Genomic DNA, 13590 nt, shown 5'->3' with positions numbered 1-13590 from the left:
CTTTGTTTGGCCTTCCAAAAGAGGACGATATCTGCTTCGTCATGCCTGGAGCTGATCCGTTCATGTTTTTGTGTCGTTGCTCCGGCCGGACACGGCATCATCACAGTATGGTGATGGGCGTAACATTTCCGTCTCACGCTTGAGGTATTCGGCCAATCACAACGCACTGGATAGCTGGCCAATCAGAGCACACCTCGCTTTTCAGACCGATGAGCTTTGTAAAAATCAACGCGTTTCAGAAAGGCGGGGCATAGAGGAGAAACAATAATGTACAGTATGTGGAAAATAATGTGTTTTTTGAATCTTAAACTGCATAAACACATTTCATTACACCAAATATACAAAATAATCTTCTTTTTAGCAACATCATATGACCTCTTTAAGAATAAAGCTTTGCAGATGGATCCACACGTCTCTCGTCTCATTCGCCCCGTTACAGAATACTCAGCCACACAAGGATTCAGCAGCTTCTCGGATGAACATTGGCCAGGTATGGACATTGCAAGACTGTTATTAGCCCTCGAGCAGGGCACACGATCGCTCGAGGACTATATTCAAGAGTATCTAGCCATTGCATATTAATCTGATTTACCGGACTGTGTGTTGATAGAGTTTTTCTGCGAAGGCATTAATCAACCACTGAAGTCTAAGCTTAGACGCGAGGGTCTGCGTTCATCACTCTGTCAGTTTATGGACTATGCTTTGTTGTGTGTTGGCTCTTCGTTCACTGTGGGTGTCGCGGAGGAGGAACGCGACACCGCGTCTGTGACTGAGATGGCGGATGCACCAGTTTGCACTCACAAAATAGTGGCCACAACTACACCCCGTCATGTCTCAGCTGCCATTCCTGAGTCAATTCAATTCACAGCTGCTCTTCATGAGTCAAGTCAAGTTACATCTGTTCGTTCAGAGTCACGTCCAGAATCTCGTCACGTCTCAGCTGTTCGTCCAGAGTCACGTCACGTCCCAGCTGATCTTCCAGAGTCTCGTCATGTCTTAGCTGATCATTCAGAGTCTCGTCATGCCTCAGCTGATCTTCCAGAATCTCGTCACGTCTCAGCTGATCTTCCAGAGTCTCGTCACGTCTCAGCTGATCTGCTGATCATCCAGAGTCACGTCACATCACAGCTGATCATCCAGAAACTTGTCACATCCTGTCTGTTGCACCCAGATCTTCAAGGTCAGTCCTTCGGTATTCCAGTCTAGTATCCAGTGTGAGGGATGCACCACTGGTGTCTGCACGCGCAGCTGGTATCCCCAAACCCACTCACTCTGGCCTTCCTGTTCCTGAACTGATTCCCTTGTCTGAAGCTCTTCCCTTGATGGGGATCACTTTATGGTGTGTTTGGGCTGCATACACCACCACAGAACCTCCTGAGGCGGAGGCGCTCGCTTCAGCTCCTTGCATGGTGGTGGCGCCCAGCAATGCACTCTCAGCCTGTCGTGTTGCAGTCGAAGAGACCGTTACTGAACTCTCCCTGTTTCCTGAAGTAACTGCTGCAGAACCTCCAGAGGTGTCAGTGGTATCCATTAATGAACACTTTGCCTGTCCTGTCACGGCTAAGGAGGCCGTCTGTGATCTCTTTGCCTGTCCTGTCACGGTTATGGAGGCAGTCTGTGAACTCTCTGCCTGTCCTGTCACGGCTATGGTGGAGGCCGTCTGTGAACTCTCTGACTGTCCTGTCATGGCTATGGAGGCTGTCTGTGAACTCTTGCCTTGCTCTGAACCGGCCGATGAGGCCATCTCCGAACTCCCGTCCTGTTTTGAATCAGCCATGGAGGCTGATTGTGAACTGTCTGTCTGTCTTGATGCTGCTAATGAGTCTGATTTCGAACTCTCTGTCTTGCCAGTTTCTGTCAATCAGTCTGATCATGAACTGTTAGTCTGTCCAGGATCAACCCATGAATCAGTTTTTGAATTATCTGTCTGTCCCATTTCCCTCAATGAGCCTGAGGTGGAATCACCTGTCTGTTCCGATCCCATCGACAATTCTGATCTAGTACTATCTGCCTGCCCAGTATCAGTCCATAAGTTGTTTGTCAGTTCAGTTCCAGCCAGTGCTCTTGGTTTTGAACAGTCTGTTCATCCTATCTCAGCCAATACATTCAGTTTTGAACTGTCAACCTATTTTGTTTCTGGACTGGTGTCTTACCTTAGACCCACCCTGAGTGAGCTGTCATCTGTCATCTGCTCCGTCTGCTCTGCTGTGGTGGTCTTCTGCTCTGTCCACTCCACCGTGGTGGCCTTCTGTCTGGCTCTGGTGGTCTTCTGCTCCTTTGTGGTGGTCTTCTGCTCTGTCCACTCCGCCGTGGTGGTCTTCTGTCTGGCACTGGTGGTCTTCCGCTCCGCCGAGGGGCTCTTCGGACTCGTCTGCTCTGCTGTGGTGGTCCTCAGTGCCACCTGTTCTGCAGGTTCTGTCCTGGCGCCCTGCTCTGCCCTGGCGCCCTGCTCTACCGGCTCCACCCTGGTTACCTGCTCTGCCGGCTCCGCCCTGGTTTCCTGCTCTGCCGGCTCCAACCTGGTTTCCTGCTCTGCCGGCTCCGCCCTGGCTACCTGCTCTGCAGGCTCTGCCCTGGTTTCCTGCTCTGCCGGCTCCACCCTGGCTACCTGCTCTGGCGGCTCGGCCCTGGTTTCCTGCTCTGCCGACTCCACCCTGGCTACCTGCTATGGCGGCTCCGCCCTGGTTTCCATCCCCTGTGCCATCAGCTCCGCTGAAGTGGTCCTCAGTTCCACCTGCTCCGCCCTGGTGGTCTTCAGCACCGCCCTGGTTTCCTGCTCTGCCGGCTCCACCCTGGTTTCCTGCTCTGCCGGCTCCGCCCTGGCTCCCTGCTCCGCCTTGGCATCCTGCTCTGCTGGCTTTGCCTCAGTCCCCTGTCCCTTCACTTCCACATGGAACTGGCCCTCCTCTCCACCACCCTCCTGGATTGTACTATGTTGGGAGCATCTGGAAGCCACTCCTTGGGGGGGTTTATCTTCACAGCATGTGAAGATAAAGCTAGTATAGTTTTCAGATCTCAAGACCCTTCCTCATCTTTACAGAGCTTTCTTTGTAACAATAGCCTTAGTTTCAATGTCAAGGGGACTGACATTATTTTGAATATAAACCAAGTAGATTTTTATATACTCTATTGTGGTTTTGGAGTGCATTGATGCCTTGAAGCCTTCTCAGTGATTGTGGCAGATAATGAGCTCGCTCCACGGGCCGTGAACACCGAGACGCTCAACAGCAAAGCTCTGGGACTAATAAATGCTAGAGGCCTCTCGCAGACTGACGAAGACATGATTAATAACTGTAAAAGAAAATGTTGCACAAACAGAAATGTCTAAAAATTATAATTTAGTCATAGCTAGAGGGCTGTCCTTTTTAAAGGCAGACCACACAGTTTGTTGCTGAAGATAGCGGCGAGTGGAGATGGAGCGGCACTATTGATGTTTGTGAAGGGGACATCAATACTGCGCTGTAATAAAGCTCTGTAGACTGCAGGGAGCCTCAATCGTGTTTCCTCGCCCCCAGTCCGCACACACACCCTTCTATCGTGCTTCCTGCATCGCTGCTCTCAGATGTAATTACTTTGCTTGGCTATTCATTTAGGAAGTCATTGTCAAGTAAAATCATCTCTGACTGTGATAAGCGAGCAGAGCTGTGTGTGTTAATCTCCAGGGTGTTATAGGTCATTCCTTTTATGCAAAACACTTTTTATGTCCCCATCGTATGTGTTAATATATTGGATAAAATATTAAACACTCTATCTTTAAATAATTGTTTTCTTTATCCAAATCAAGCAAATATGGAGGGTTTTATGTCATTTTATTGCTTTGGTTTGAATGTTTTTCATTTTTGCCATGTCTCCTGGCCCACTATAGCTTCTAAAATGAAAACTACTCATTTATTAATAAATATTCAATTTTTTTCTTTTTCACCTCTCTGAATGGATTTCAAAAATGTATGTGCACAGTAAGACTTTTCACTTTACTTAAGTATACTTACTAAAATAAACTTGAAGTATACTACTTTTTGGTAAGGGTAAACAGCCGTGTGTAAACATGAATTTGTTCCTAACTCTATTCTAATATTAATAAAAAATTGGATTAATGTAAATGGGAAACTAGGTGCTTGCAGTTAATCATTTGCATAAAACACGACCCATAATCTCCATATTAAGTGTTTCTTTACAACCTCGCTTCTCAATTTAAATTTTTCCCCTGTTCCCCAGTATCTCTTTAGTATTTTGTGAAATTCCTTTAACAAAAGCCAGTTCCTTAAATGTGTGCTGCAGCATTTATGTATTTTTGTAAGCAAAACCAGAGGTTCGCATCACCCTGGTTTCCTCGACAAAAAGCTGACAAGATTCTTCCATTGGCTTTTGGATTATTGTGTAAAATAAGCTTTGTGACCAACAAGATTCTTATGCATTTTGTTCATCATGATAATCTTTAAAAAATGTACACAGCTTGTATGAATTTTGAAGCCTAAATACAATCATCGGGAGTAAAAGGTTAAATATAGGCTATAAACTAGTGTTGGGTCCGAATCCACCTTGTCAAATCGGAGTCCTTAACCAATTGTGTTTGAGTGGGAGACATTTATTAATGTCTTTTTTATCTTAATTTTGTTAATTTTTAATATTTGTGAATTTTTTTTATCTTTCATATTACATGACATGGATTCGTCCAAAAATGTCAGAGTCTGTGTCAAGTTCGAGTACAAGTCCACCTGAGTTCATTCATAATTGCAGTCAAAGTCCTAAATCCAAGTACCCCAAGTCTACTATAAACGAACTACACCTAGTCACATGACTTCAACGTCACCACCATTACATTTCCGTCAACTCTTTCAGTCTTTATTTTAAAACATTTTGCCTGAAAGTTTGAGTTAAAAGTGTTTGCAAGTGCGATTATAACCGCAACGAGGCTGTGAAAGTAGTAAACTAGCGAGTAGATGAGTTTACCTGTTTGGTGTGATGATGTTTAATGTCCTCAACAACTTCTGTAGTCTCATTTAGCCACTTGTAAGCAGGTGCCTTTTTCAAGACAAGTGAGAGCTTTAAAAAAAAAAAAATCACAAGGGGGTATTGCTGATGTGTTTTTTATGTTGTAGAATATAATGTGAAAATATATTGCGCTTGTGCTAACCACAGACCTTATTTCAGACATTTAACCAAAAACCCATTCAAATAAACCTTTTGACTTCAGGATGATGGAACTAGAAATGCTAAAATGTTAATTTGTTTCCAGGTTTTGACGTACAAAAATACATCAGCACTCTATGACAACATCCTCCAGGAAATTAGATCATTTTGGTTCCGAATTACAGTATTAGATAATAGGAAAATTGGCTAAAATTAAAATACTATATTGATATACTTCCTTGCAGCAGTATATTCATTTTTTTAAACACTACAGAGTTCAAAAGGTACTGCATAATAGAGAGGACCCCTATAAATGCTGCATGGTAAAGCCAGACTGAGGGTCCCCAGGTGAGGGCCACGCAACTCAGTCTGAAATTACCTGATCCCGCTTCACTCCCTTAATACCTGTACAAGCACAACAAACGAGCAGGAAAGTGCTGTCCTGACAGTTTGCGGCCGCTGTGCCGTTGAACCAGGAGTGCAGCGTTCTAGTGATGTGTCGTGGCGAGGAGAGCTGGGCAGGGCAGGTGTTTCCTGCGTCCCCAGGGAGAACGCAACTACACCTGCCGGCTGCAGGCCATGTGATGGATCGATGGAAGAGGAACTGACTCAGCGCTCTAGCCCTGCAGAGGACCTGACTGAAACACTCTGTCATCACACAAACAATAACAGACATTCATCTTTTAGCGTCGGCAGGGGAGGCTGCAGCCTCGTGCTCGTGCAGGACTGATGAGGGCAGTAAAGGGAAGGAGACTGCTTGGTTTAGGAAATGGTTCTGTGGACCCACCGTGTCAAGCGGAGCAAACAGCCTCTTCAGCAAAGCTTCGTTATAAAGCACAAACACCTGCCTCCTCTCAGATGCCTAAAATCTCCACATTACACAAGCTAACAGCAAACAGCCGTTTAACACCATCCCACTGACACTTACTGAGTCATCATGTTTCACCCAAACAAACTTCATTAGTCATTTGCATCCAATTCAGTTACAGTAGATCATCTATCTAACCACTGCTATGCAGCAAATGTGCAAGACTATGTAAGACTAGTTAAATCACACAGAGCAGCGGACACAAGTATTGAGTCAAAAGTCCAATTGCGCAAATGCTTATGTTGGCTTTAAACTAGTTTAGTATTAGCATTGAATTCAATCTTAAATTATAATTTTTTTTGCTTTTATAATTGTTGTAATGTTTACATTTAGCTGAAAAACCCTTGAATAGTCTATAATAGACCTACATTTTAAATACAGATTAGATAAAAAAAAAAAAAAAATAGTCAAACAGGTATTCTACTTATTGTGAAAACCACTGACATTCCATTTTTTTCATTTCCAAATAGGGTTTAAATGTAAAATTTTAATATATGTGCCTATCCAGAAATTGACTAAAATTACCGTAAACCTACAAGAAGAAATATTAACTTGACTTAACACTGGTGTCAACTTACCCCGCGTCTTCATTCTTTGTAAGCCTATAAAAGATGGATAGAGAGATTCATAACCACACGAGGTTTAAAGATGACAATTCAATGCGATAATATGAAAACGATCAAGCCGTAATTATAATCCTTCATTAGACAACCCTGAAAGGTGATACCAATCAAAATGGCGTGTTCCGTTGTGTTTTGTTGACGTGCAGTTCCTGTGTTATTCAGTAGAGGGCAGCGTGTTCACACCGGCTCCACATAACAGGGGTGGCCGGCGCTTACCGAAGGCCTGTGAAGAGAATGCATCTCGATCGTTTAAGAAGCTTACCATTGCACATGAAATTAAGAATCAATTTTTCATTCATGAAAGTCTTATTGTACCTCAGAGGTTCGCCTGCAATAGTAGACACGCGGAAATGCACATCGGTTTGAACAGACTCGTAGAGTCCGAGTGTCTGACAGTAATAGATGGACTCCAATATTACGCTCAAAAACCTTTGAGGCTTATTGAAAATGGGAAGCTAATCTTATCTAAAAGTAACACGCTTTGAAGGCGTTATGAAAAGCTGCTCTGTGCGTGCATCGCCGCCGCTCCGCATACTCATAAATCTTCAGGTGAAATAATTGTTTACAGTTGAAATTAATGTAACACGCATTCCTCAGCAGCTAATAAATTAGAGACGCTCTCATTAGCATCTGAATTGATTCCCCCCCTAATTCTCATCCAGCACACAACACATGCGGCTGGGGCTCGCTCAACTTTTCTCTTTCTTTCTGTTTTTCTTTCTTTCTCTGGATTCCCAAGCAACTACAGAGAAAGAAGAAGAAGAAGAAGTGCAGGTTGAAAAGAAAAAAAAAACAATGACTATAAAGCCAAAGCTTGTCATTGGTATGCAAAAAGGGTGTCCCTGGTTATTTATTCTGTTTTACTTTTGTTTAGACATTGTTGTGTAGAACATAATAATTTATGGCTTTAGTTAATCTGTGGTTTGCAGTGTAATATTCTCTCTCTGGTGTACAATTCAGGAGTTCTGGTGCAAGCAGTTTTGAATAGTTCATCCAATAATGAAATTGTCATCATTTACTCACCTTCATTTAATCACTCTGCATGACTTTTGTTTTCATACAATTTATAAACACGTACAGTGACCTCTGAACAAGTGCCATAAAAGTAGTTCAATTTGACACATGTCCATGTGGTTTTCTCTCTTTTCTTTGGTACCGATTTCAACATGATTGCAGCAGTTTGAATGTGTCACTTTTCACCTTTTTGTATAAAAGCAGCTTGGTAAGACATGTTTTGCATTTTGTCGAAAAAAATACAGTCTGTTTTAGAATGACAGGAAGCTGGCCAAAATATCATCTGAAAATGTTAATGTGTGTTCTCATTTTTATGGAAAGATCCATAAAAATAGGGCTCAGTGTTAAAATGAAGGAATTTTCCAGATTGATTTTTAACAGGTTTTGCCTATGAATTACGTGTTGCATTGTGTTTTAGGGTTTAAGGAGATGTCTGTAAACTTAACAGAAAATGTCCTAGCAGAAAATGTTTTTCAATGAACAATTCTTAAACTATTACATTTTCCCCCAATCCTAAATATGTGGTTTTGGCCTTGGTTTGTGCAGCTGATTTCACCCAGATGATGAACCTTGGAGGATTAGACCAGTTCTTGAAGGGACAGAAAGGGTTTAGCCTGTCTGTCGGGTCTGGTACTTCAGTGTGTGTGTGTGTGTATGTGTGTGAGTGGGCAGTGCTCTCTTATCTTGTCCTGTGCTGCTTATCTGTTGAGTGTACAGCTGCAGGTCTGCTCAGAGCCCAGAGCCCAAACCTCCAACCATGAACAAGAGAGAAAGCCAAACACTCACACACGATCACTTAGCTGTCTAAATGAGGACATAGACTTCTAGTCTTTTCAGATAACACTCATTTTAATGACCACAGACTAACCCAAACTCTCACCCTACTTGTTTTCTTATAACACTATTGCTATAAGACACGGTTGCAATTTTGTCCCCCAAATTAAACCCCCACATCAGAGCTGTAACCACTAAAGACAATATTTAACACAGTGGTCAATTAATGTTTTTTTTTGTGTGAACAAATGTACACTTAGTTGTATTGTATGTGCACTTGCTTGTACTTCAGGTCTTAAAAGTACATAATAAATAATATTAATGAACTAAAATGCCACTCAAGTGAAGCGTTCACTCTCATGAGGTTTCTTAACACACTTAAGTACACTTTTAAAACGTGCATCTTGTCATAATTAAAAGTTTTACTAACTTTTAAATCCTTGTTCTTTAATAATCTTTTGTTATGAATTAAAGAATTACACTTATTTTGATGTGCTGACTAACATACTAAAACACATGTAAAAGTACTTGATTACAATTTTAATTATAAACTGTCGATATTACACTTACATAAGCTGGAATATTTTAAATGTACTAAATTGCAACTTCATTATTATGTGTAATTATATATATATATATATATATATATATATATAGGTATAAATAGTACATGATATACAAGTTTATTATATGCAAGCATATTTCAGTTTACTATAAACACTTTAACCGTACTTCAAAGACAACAGATGTAATTATGAAATTACATATTAAGGGTCCTATTTAGGGGTCAAAAATCACTCTAGAGATAAACTAATTGCAACTCACATAATTTTAAACTATAGCCTAATTGTAATGTGAATGTATTTGTCCTGCTGTCGGTTAGTGTTTAAGTCAAGTCAAGTCAAGTCTAGTCTAGTCTGATCAAGTCAAGTCAAGTCAAGTCATGTCAAGTCTGTGTTAATTGTTTGGATTCTGGATCACTTTGTAAATAAAGTTGCACTTGGGTTCATCTTCAACTCGCCTTCAGTGGACTGATCGTTACACTAATACAATAATACAGTACAATTAATTTTGCAATTGACATTACATTGACTTCACACTTAAATACTAGGCATTATTTTAAAGTATATCATTTCCAAAATAAGTACTCTTTTTAAAAGTATGCTTTAAAAAAACTTATTTATAGAGTATAGAGTATTTCTATTGCTTTGTGGAAAAAAAGTCATAAAGGTTTGGAAAGATATGAGGGCAGTAAATGATGACAGAATTTTCATTTCTATATTAGGCCTATCCCTTTCATTTTTGCATTTGTTCCTCTAAATCTTGAGTTTTTGATTACATCCTTGCCACACACACAGTTAAAGTACCAAAAACATTATTTCAGACACACACACAAATAGCTGTGAACACATAAAATCCTCTAATACTAAACTAAACACCAGCAAACAGCTCCACATTAACCTCTGATCCTCTATCACTACACTCTAATAGTCTCTCTCAATGTGTGTGTGTGTGTGTGAACTACACTCTAATAGTCTCTCTCTCTCTCTGTGCGTTTGTGTGTGTGTGTGTGTGTGGGTGTGAGTGTGTTTCCGCGGCCGTGATGACAGATTTACAGGATGTTGTGGACGGTATTGGTCAGCAGTTCGCTGTATTGAGGATGCATGTGACACGTATGACTCCCACAGTGTCGCAGAGTGATGACATCCTCTTTTTAATGAGCATTGTTAGCGTAGCATGAACAGAGCCACAGAGAATCATAAATCAGCCACTGAGACCGCAGCTCTCACACAGGAAGGATTCCCTAATGAACAGCCTCTCTCCTCTTTCATGAACCATCTTTGAAACCACACAGACCTTCGGCAGACACACTCCAGACCACCGTGCCGTGCATGTTCCATCCTGGTGCCCACTGGTCTGGTAAATTACATACGCTTGAACGCAACGCTGAACACGCACGCAAGACTCTGCAGCTCTGAAGCTGCTTGTCTGAGTTGTGATTTGTTGAGTGTTAGCGGTTAGAGGTGAATGCTGTGTGCATGGCCAGCTTTAGATTAGTGGTTCTCAACTGGTTTTGCTTCAGGATCTAGATTTTTTTTTTTACTAGACTTCAAGTGTCAGCAAACAATAGGCTATAATAAAATATTGAATCCGCAACCCAATCAGAACACACTTAGAAATAAACCAGTCTTAAGGTGGTTTTCTTTGATTTGCTTTCAAGTGCACCAAACATTTTAAAACCAGCTTAAACAGACCAGCCAAACCAGCTTCCCTGTACACTTTTAAAAAGATTACTTCTTACTTAAATAATGCAATATTTTAAAACACTTTAAAAGAATATGCTTAAGTGCAAACTAAATGTAATGTTTTTGGAAAATGAATTACACGATAAACATAACCATTAATTACCATTAAATGAAAATGTATTATAGTTAAAATTTATATGAAATACAATTAGCTGAATTTGAGTAATTTTGTACCACTTAAGTAGGGCTGAAGTACATCTTTATATGAAATTTTATAATTAATTCTATTATTTTTTTACAAATATTTTGACTGCTGAATATACTGACATGCATTCACGGAAAACTAAAATATACTTTAATGTTATTTTTATTGAAGTTGCATAATTAAGCACTTGTGCTTTAGAATGTCAAACTAAAATAAGTGTATTTCTTTAAAGCATGACAAAAGATTATTATTATAATATTAATATGCTGATTTAAAATGTAATTTAAATTAAAACTTTTAATTATTAAAAAGAACATTATTAAAAAGAGCACTTTTTAAAAGTGTACCTGTTAAGACACGGTCATGAAAGTGAACTGTTTTTATGTACAAGCGGCCTTTTCATTTACATTTATGCATTTAGCAGACGCTTTTATCCAAAGCGACTTACAGTGCATTCAGGCTGAAATTTTTTTACCAGTATGTATGTACTTTTCATTAATATTATATTATTTACAATTGCATTTTTAAAAAATACATATTTTTAAATAAAATTATATACTTAGAAGTACACAAGTGCACACTTAACAGAATTAAGCACACTTATTTTTATATATTTATTTATTTTTCAGGGGTTGGTCACACTAGGTGACCAGCTAACTATCTTAGGTTGGTTTATGATGTCCCTCAGTTTTTCAGTTCCACTGTTTTATAAAGCTGAATCTGTGACAAAACTTACAAAATCAAATCATTTTAGATTGTAGATGCACTCTCACTCCCTCAATGACACACACTCACATGTGTATGCAAACAGTTGAGTCTTGGCAGAAACACAAAAGAGTATTGTGGTTTAGTGGCACTGTAGACTGTCTGCGTCTTCTCTCACTCTCTCTTCTGAATGGAGTGCCTGGCATTTTCCTCAGCTGTAATGTAATTGTGTTTTACTGCACAGTGCAGTGTAATTGCTGACTAGTCTATTAACCTTTTAAATCAGCACACAGCTGTGCTGCTGGAGAGGAGACTGATAACACAAGGGAGAGTGAGTGAGGGAGGGTGCGAGAGGGCAGAGAGAGAGAGACAAAAACAGAGTAAGGAAGGATGCGTGCACATATAGTATCCTTTGCATTTTTTCTCACTTCGAGAGAAAACCTTTAATTTGCTTTATGTCTGCTTGAAAGAATAATACACCTAACATCTTATCATTTTCTCACCTATGCTGTTGCATGTGAAAATGTTTGCACAAGTTCTGCAATATATATAACACTTTATAAAACAGATTTCTTTAAAGCAATTAGCTATATACATTATTAAAAACTGTGTTAAGTGTTGCTTTCAATTAGAATTACAATTTCAGTTTCTACTATAAAGCAGCTCTCTAGTGTGTTCATGTTTTTAACCGCAGATGTCTGACCTCAATGGCCTGAACAGGAAAAACTAGAGTAATTGACATGGACCAACACTCTTTAAAAAATAGAGGTATTTTCACAGTGATGCAATAGAAGAACCGGTTTAGGTTCCTCAAAGAACCTTTCAATGAACAGTTCTTAAAAGACCATTTTTAATCGGTGTGAAGAACATTTAAGAAAAAAATCTCTTTCAATTTAAAGAACCTTGGAAAAGTTTCATGGGTGTTAAAGGTTCTCAATAGAACCATAGATGCCCATAAAGAGCCTTTATTTTTAGGGAATGAAGGTTCGAAAGCGTTTAGCAGCCGGGACCAAACTTTTCCAGAAAGTTAGCTTTGGCAGACTGTTTTGAACTTACTAAATGAACTCCAAGGAAACTTTGTTTTGGCCTGATGATGATGTCACACCAGTTCTTTGAAGTATATCAGGGCTATTGGGTTCTCAAGTTTGTCTTAAAAATGGTCCTAAATAGTAAGACAGCCTTGTCTTTTTGATTTTCTTTTGTCAATTTGAATTTGTTCATTTACTTAATGCAAAATTCCTCATTCAGCAATTTTTCAGTTAACGGAATAAATTGATGCATAATTATGTTAGTTTATATAGTTATATATATATAAGGTTTTATAGGATACTTAATATGTGTAGTGAACTATGCTTCCCTTTCGTGGAACTTCGAACTGCGTCCTCTAGGGGTCGCTATGGGGAACGCCTCGTCGTGACCCGTGTCTGAAGCCTACATTGAAAAACAAACAAGTTGGTGTTTTTTCAATGTAGGCTTCAGACACGGGTCACGACGAGGCGTTCCCCATAGCGACCCCTAGAGGACGCAGTGTCTCGTTCCCCTCAGGGAACCATGGTTACACAAGTAACCCGAGACGTTTCTTTGTTTCTGAATGCACAATCACCTTACAAAACAAAGATTTCTGGGATGTTTATGGAGTTTGTGCATAGACCTCAACACTTGACACACGACACAAGCCTGAAGAAGAATCTGAATTAACAACTGTAAAAGAGAACCTCTTAACATCACAGCACAAATAATTAGCAATAATGACAAAACAACAAAAAGTCAGCCAACAGCAAGACTACAATCCTTTAATAGTAACCCCTTACTATAGTCATGCTGCAGTGTATGTTGGGAACTCACAAACTAGGGCTGCACGATTAATCGAATGCGATTGTCATGCGCATCTTGTCAGTAAAGCCGGTTCTTTAATCAGTAGTAAATCTCCATCACGTGCGTTCAGATGGAGCAGCATTTACTACACAGAGCCGTAGTTCACTGACAAGCTACGCAAAATCACGTTCATAATCGCAGACGATTTAA

Source organism: Sinocyclocheilus rhinocerous, unplaced genomic scaffold (assembly GCF_001515625.1).
Source record: "Sinocyclocheilus rhinocerous isolate Xijiao unplaced genomic scaffold, SAMN03320098_v1.1 scaffold1568, whole genome shotgun sequence".
NCBI classification, from domain to species: domain Eukaryota; kingdom Metazoa; phylum Chordata; class Actinopteri; order Cypriniformes; family Cyprinidae; genus Sinocyclocheilus; species Sinocyclocheilus rhinocerous.
The sequence above is the reverse complement of the archived record's forward strand: the minus strand, read 5'-3'. Positions refer to the sequence as shown.